The 7,056-nt window shown below is 38.9% G+C and overlaps 2 non-coding genes across 2 annotated transcripts; one reads left to right on the top strand and one right to left on the bottom strand.

The window, feature by feature from the left end:
• The first annotated feature begins 1,020 nt into the window (after positions 1 to 1,020).
• TRNAK-UUU (transfer RNA lysine (anticodon UUU)) lies at positions 1,021 to 1,093 on the top strand. The gene has a single exon. It is a non-coding gene; the product is annotated as a tRNA-Lys (tRNA).
• Positions 1,094 to 1,342: 249 nt separating this feature from the next.
• On the bottom strand, positions 1,343 to 1,415 carry TRNAK-UUU (transfer RNA lysine (anticodon UUU)). The gene has a single exon. It is a non-coding gene; the product is annotated as a tRNA-Lys (tRNA).
• Between the last annotated feature and the right edge of the window lie 5,641 nt (positions 1,416 to 7,056).

Here is a 7,056-nt window from a genome sequence, read left to right as displayed (position 1 = left end):
CTCCTCTTCCCTCTCTTCTTTCCCTCCTTCTTCCCCTCCCCCTCATCTTCTCTTTTTCCTCCCACCCTCCATTCCTTCTTCTCTTTTTCTCCTTCTTCTCTTCCCACTCTTTCCCTTCTTTTCCCCATCTTCCTCCTCCTCCTCCCCCTTCTTTTCTTTACCTCCTTCCTCCCCTCCTCTTCATTCCCTTTACCTTCCAATCCTCTCCTTCCTCCCTCTCCCCCTCCATTCCTTCCTCTTCTTTTTCCCCATTCCTCCTCATCCCTTCACCTCTTCCCTTCCTTTCCCCCTCATCTTCCTCCTCTCCCCTTCCCCCTTCCTTCCGCTCCTTCCTCCCCTCCCCTTCATTTCCTTCCCAATCCTCTCCTTCCCTCTTCTCCTTCATTCCTTTTCCTCCTCCTCTTCTTCCTTGCTCCTCTCCTCCTCTCTCCACTTCTTCCCTTCCTTTTCCCCATCTTCCTCCTCTCCCTTTCCTTCATTCCTTCTCTCTCTTCCCTCCTTTTCTCCCCTTCCCTACTCCTTTCTTCCCTTTCCTCTCCCCTTCCCTTATTCCTTCCTTGCCTTTTCTCCATTCCTCCCCGTCTCCCTTCCCCCATTCCTCTCTCTCTCTCAATCCTCCCCTCCCCCGCCTTCTACAGCCTCTTACAGGCTCAACCTCGCGCAGGCGTAACCGCTGTGCGCGGTTCTATGTGGCGGCCCCAGCCTAAGCTCCGCCCGGCCCTGTTTTCTGAAGCAAAAATCGGGACACGTGGTTTGCCTGACAGATGCTAGGACCAAGTAGGCAAATGAGGAATTAAAAACACTGGAATCTGCATGAACTTCTAGGCTGGGGTCGAAGGGAGAGGGGCGAGCGTCTTCCGTCTGGGTCCCTACACTCTTTTAATTCCTTTCCGTACTGTTTGCGGAAGGGCTGCAAAATCCAGGGGAATGAAAAAATACATAAACACACACGCAAAAAAAAAAAAAAACCGACCTTCCCGCTTTCTATAGAAAGGGTAGTGCCTCCCTTCTCCACAAGGAGCCCGGATAGCTCAGTCGGTAGAGCATCAGACTTTTAATCTGAGGGTCCAGGGTTCAAGTCCCTGTTCGGGCGTTGCATTTTATTTTTTTTAAACTGTCTCCGTTTTATTCAAATTAAGCAATTTGAGAAGTAGAACTACTTACTTGAGTACATGTTTACGATGCTCCATGCAAAATTCTGCCGTTCCTCGTGATGGTGTAACACGGTGGCAATTCTCTAAAGTTCCCAGAGGATTTCTTCCATGGTAGCTCAAAATTTGGAACATCTTTTCTATTAGTTGTGTGATTATCAATAGAAGTTCCAGAAAAGCAAAAAACGCAACGCCCGAACAGGGACTTGAACCCTGGACCCTCAGATTAAAAGTCTGATGCTCTACCGACTGAGCTATCCGGGCGCTCTGAAAGCTTATGCTTCCGGAGCCTACTTGTTATATTCCTAATGGACAAATGGTTCTTTAAGAATTATCTCTAAATCTTCATTTCTAAAATATATTTCTATAATAAAGCAGAGAACAAGAACTAACAGAGCTCTTTTCTTTTATCCTTTTAAAGAAAAATTTAATTGAACTCTAAGCTTCTCCTTCCCTCCTTATTCTTATTCTCCATTCATATTTTTTTGGTCAGCAGCCAATAAATGCATTTGAAACCAAACTCCTTGACTTCAAAGCGATGGCAGAAAATGAAAGAAAAATATGCACAAAGATGAACATTCCCAGGGCTGAACTGAGACATAGGTTTGCATCTTGCTTTCTCCCCAATTCCTTCTACCCTCTTGAAGGCAAATCCCTCTATATTTAAGGAATAAACGAAAAAATAATCATTCAGAGGTGGACGCACAGAGGATTTTCTGGGAAAAAAAAAAAAGCAAAATAGGGCCAATATACTAAAAACAAGTTTTCATTTTTCAGGATTTCCTGTTGGTATCTAGCCAACCCCCCTGACAGTGAGGAAAAGAGGTCATTTAGCAGCTGCCCGAGTTCTGTAATGCTAGTGCATTGCCTCCAATGTATGTAGTTTGCATGATGTCTTTCTTTTTAGTCCCTTTTGACTTAAAAAAAATTTTTTTTTTAATCCCCATACTTAGTGCAGAGCCTGGCACATAGGAGGTGCTTAATACATGCTTGTTGACTGATTGACCTTACAGGCTTTAGAACTAATTAGAAGGATCAACAAGGAAAGTCATTTTTGTTTTTATTCAGCTCTTGTTTTTGTTCAACTTCCTTGGGAGTTTTCTTGGCAGAGATACTGGAGTGGTTTGCCATTTCCTTCTCCAGCTCATTTGACAGATGAGGAAACTGAGGCAAACAAGGATTAAATAACTTGCCTGGGCTCCATTGCCAATAAGTGACTGAGGGCATATTTAAACTCAGGAGGATGTCTTACTTATCAAACTTCAAATGGAAGGAGTATTTGAATATAGACAGTAGGACAGGGAGGAAAAGTCCTACCTTAATGATTCATGCTGGCATGGAGGTAACCCTATGCTCAGAGGCTCTGCCAGAAGATTAGAGATCTTTAGAAGGTAGAGATGGGCTAGTATGAACTACTGAGTACTTATTATCTGATGTGGTGTTTCAACTACTACTTTAATTTTATCTTTACAAATTTAATTTAATTTAATTAAATATTTGGCAAAGAATTGGAACTTGAAAGGATGCCCATCCATTGGGGAATGGCTGAACAAATGGTGGTACATGTTGGTGATGGAATACTGTTGTGCTCTAAGAAATGATCAGCAAGATGACTTCAGAAAAAAACTGGAAAGATCTGTATGAACTGATGCAGAGGGAAATAAGCAGAGCCTGGAGAACACTGTACACAATAACAGCAATATTGGAGGATGATTATCTATGAAATCTTGGCTACTCTCAGCAACGCAATGATCTGGGACCATCCTGAAGGACTTATGGTGGGAAATGCTATCCACCTTCAGAGAAAAGAACAGTTGGAGCTGGATAAATGCAGATCAAAGCAGACTATTTTTCACATCAGTGCATTTACAGTTTTATTTTGGGTTTGGGTTTCAGATGAGAACATACATCAGTGACCAGTGCGGAAGTGAGTTTTGCATGATAATAAAAATTTAGTTAATTACTAAAGGCTGACCATAAGGTGATGATTTTTTAAGCCATAAATTAAATACAAAATGGCCCTCAGTTATATGTGTTCATTTCCACCCTGACCCCTTTCCATTTCTAAAGTGATTATAGCCGAGTAGTGTAGAGAACCAAAAATCACAAAGCCTCTAGACTATATGAAAATATAAATTTAACATGACCAGCTGCTTTTGCACATTTCCACCTGGATGTCCAGTAGGCATCTGACACTCAACTCATTCAAAATGGAACTCACTCTATTTCCTCCAAACTTCTTCATTTCTTGCCTGGACTATTGCATTGGTCTCTAAAATTGGTCTCCAGGCTACAGATCTCTCTCTAATCTTCTCACAGCTGGCAAACTGATATTTCTAAACTCAGATCTATACTTCACTCCCACTCCCATCTTCAATGGCAGCTATTGTCTCTAGGATAAAATACAAAAATTTTATAGCATGGTTCCAAATTGTTTTTCAGGCTCTTAAAGAAGTCAGGCTGATGCTATAATCTACTGCTATAACCACACATTTTATCATCTTTATTCTTTGCTTTCTCTCTCTCTCTCTCTCTTTTTTTACACTTCGGTCTTATCCAGGAAATGATCTGACTGCCCACAGACAGCTAATAATGAAATGACTGAAACTTTCAGATCTGTATGACTGTAGCTGCTGCCCTGCAGTTTCCTGTCTGTTAAGACATGACTCATTTCGTTTTTATAATGTTGCTTAGAGCTCACTAAGTGTAGCATCTTCTAACTATTATTTTTTTATTGTGAATTTAATGATAATCAATAAACATAAATATTTCATTATACAAAGGAATAATGACAAAAAGAGAGGGTGATATAAGAAATGGTGCACTTCTACTAGCAGTAGTTTTTGAAACTGCATGTTTCGTTTTTAAGAAGATATTTTATTTTCCTAATTACATGTAATAACAATTATCCATAAATGTTTAAGATCCAGATAGTTTCCTTCCCTTCTTTCCCTTCCCCTTCCCAGAGATGATAAGCAATTTGTTCTGGGTTATACATGTATTATCAATTTGCATGTTAAATTTAACAAGGAAGCAAGAAAAATAAGCTGCTTATATCACCTTCTGAACTGGTTTTCTGCTGTATATTCAGTTCTATTCCTAAAGAAAGCATTCTGAAGAGGGTATTTTTATATTAGCCTCAAGATCAATATTTGTAAAGAATTCAGTAATACAGCAGATATCATTGCTTAAATATCAAATGAGATAATATTTATAAAGCACTTAGCATTGCGCCTGACACATATTAGGTGTTTAATAAATGCTTATTCCCTACTATTGGGTTATAAGAAATGAGGTGAAGGATGATTGGAAAGACTACATGAACTGATGCATGATGCAAAGTGAAGTAAATAGAACCAGAAAAACATTGTATATAGTGACAGCAATATTTTTTGACAAACAACTGTGAATGACTCAATTATTCTCAGCAATACAGTGATTCAAGATAATCCCAGAGAGCAGGGATCTAGGAGAAAAAAACACTATGCATAAGCAGAGGACAAACTGTGGGAGTAGAAACACCGAGGAAAAGCAACTTCCTGACTACAGCGGTTGAGGGGACACTACAGCGGTTGAGGGGACATGACAGAGGAGAGACTCTAAACGAAACTAATGCAAATATTAACAACATGGAAATGGGTTCGAATCAAGAACACATGTGACACCCAGTGGAATCACGAGTCGGCTATGGGGGGTGGGGGGAGGAAAAGAAAATGATCTTTGTCTTTAATGAATAATGCTTGGAAATGACCAAATAAAATATTATTTAAAAAAAAGAAAGAAAAAAATAATCCCAGAGACTCATGATGAAAAATGCCTTCTCCCTCCAGAGAAAGAACTGATGGTGTCTGAAGTCAGACCAAAACATACTATATTTCAGTTCATTTGTTCATGTGTTCATTCCGCCTTTTGTTCATCCCTCTCTCCCTTTCCTTTCACCTTCCCCTTCCTTCCTTGTTGTTATTGTTCTTTTTAGTTTGAGATCTCTTTCACAAAATGACTAATATAGAAAAAGGATTTACATGATTGTACCTGTAAAATCTATATCCATTTGTTTATCGTCTCAGGGAAGGGGGGAGGAAGGGATGGAGAGAAGGAGGGAAAATAGGAAAAGAGAATTTGGAACTCAAGATTTTTTTAAAGTTAAAAATTGTTTTTACATGTAATTGGGGAAAAATTAAATTTTGTTTTTAAAAAATGCTTATTTCCTCTCTCCTTTCCTTTAAACTTTAACTATGCAAAAATCATCTTATAATTACAATCTAAAATGAAAGAAAGAAAAGAAATGTGATAAATCTTCTTTAGTGGATTCTGAAGACTAGGGAAATCAGTAATGAAAGTCCTAGGGGGAAAATCTCTCCAGGGATTTATGTAAATATGAAGGGCTTGATATCCATCCAAGACAAGACCTTACATGTTGCCTTATAGACTCTGACCTTTACCCAATTCTCTCTCAAACTGATGAGTCAGATCCCTCAGAACAGGATTGTAGGGGTTTCCCTAAGGGTTTCTTTTCTAATGCTCTTGCATGGAATCTTCATTGTGGTATGTTCTTTCACCAGTTACATTTAGTATCTCTCCTATATCACTGATTAACCCATTGGAGTCTTTTGTATGAATGCTCAATTCTGGCTCTGTAGCCATTTGAGGAGGTCCTTTTCTTCCTCACATAGTAAATGAACAGGAAACAGTCATAAAATACTTGCAATTGCTCCAAAATCTGCATGTGCTAATAAGAAATGGGCTCTCATGGCCAGCCCCTTGTTACACGCTTACAAGAACTAAATATATGCTCATTAGAGGAAGGATCCAGTACAAGCAGACAGGAAAGACTTCCTTGAATGAAACTAGCCATTCTAAGAAGTGGAGGTAAAATGGAAGTGAATTCTAGGTATGATGGATCATCTTTGCAGAGACATTGAACAGAGGGAGTCAATGGAAGGCTATGTGATGTGAACAGCTGGAGGGCTGGTAGAGAGGTGCACAAAGAGGGGTAATATGAAATTAAACTGCAACAATATGTGAAAAACAGACTTCAGAGTACCTTAAGCATCATACTTTTAAAAATGTATCATTTAAAAATAAAAACTAACAAAGAGATAATTAGTGGATGCTCTGGTTTCCTTCCAGACTCTGAAACACAGTAGACACTTAAAAAATGTTTATTGATTTGAAACTTAGATATGGAATCCTGTGGTTTCCATGAAACTACCTTCAACTCATTGGTGGAGTAGGATGTTGACATCCGTAAGGATCTGTGTGCCAAGATCATTTTGTCTGTTGGTATTGGCATGTTAAGCATTGCTAACAGGATGCAGAAGATTGCTGTCTCAAAGTCTAGAACAAAACCAGTTCATATCAGATCTTATATTCTGCAGGAGGCCTTTCTCTGGTCCATCCCCATGCTACTCTTTCTCTTTCTCTCTCTCTCTCTCTTTCCCTCTACACACACACACACATATGTGTCTTTCCCCCTCTTTAATGTGTATGCTTTTATTTTAATAAGTCTTAAGTTGGTGTACAGGTAAAAGTTCCCCCAAGTACCAACACCAGTCTCATTCAACTCCTGGAGAGACTATAAAAAGCTTTCATTTACTTCTATGTTGGGGGCAGTAAGAGGGAGGAGAGGACCTTTATGGCTTTTCCAGTTCTCTTTTTTATTTTTAAAGAAAGGAGCAAGTTATGAAAACAGAAAAAATTTTCTATTACATAATTTACCTGTAAGCAATACTATAATTTCCCCTCCTTCTCCTCCATTTTCTGGATTGATATAATTAGCTCTTTTTATAGAACAAAGTAGCCTTCACACATACGAGTAATTCCATATAATAATACATTATGTAATATTTGAAGTGATTAATTTTTTAAATATTTAATCAAAGTCTTAAAGATGAACTGTAGAACT

Source organism: Monodelphis domestica, chromosome 2 (genome assembly GCF_027887165.1).
Source record: "Monodelphis domestica isolate mMonDom1 chromosome 2, mMonDom1.pri, whole genome shotgun sequence".
In the NCBI taxonomy this organism is placed as follows: domain Eukaryota; kingdom Metazoa; phylum Chordata; class Mammalia; order Didelphimorphia; family Didelphidae; genus Monodelphis; species Monodelphis domestica.
Note: the sequence above shows the minus strand (reverse complement) of the source record. Positions and strands in the feature narration are given on the sequence as shown.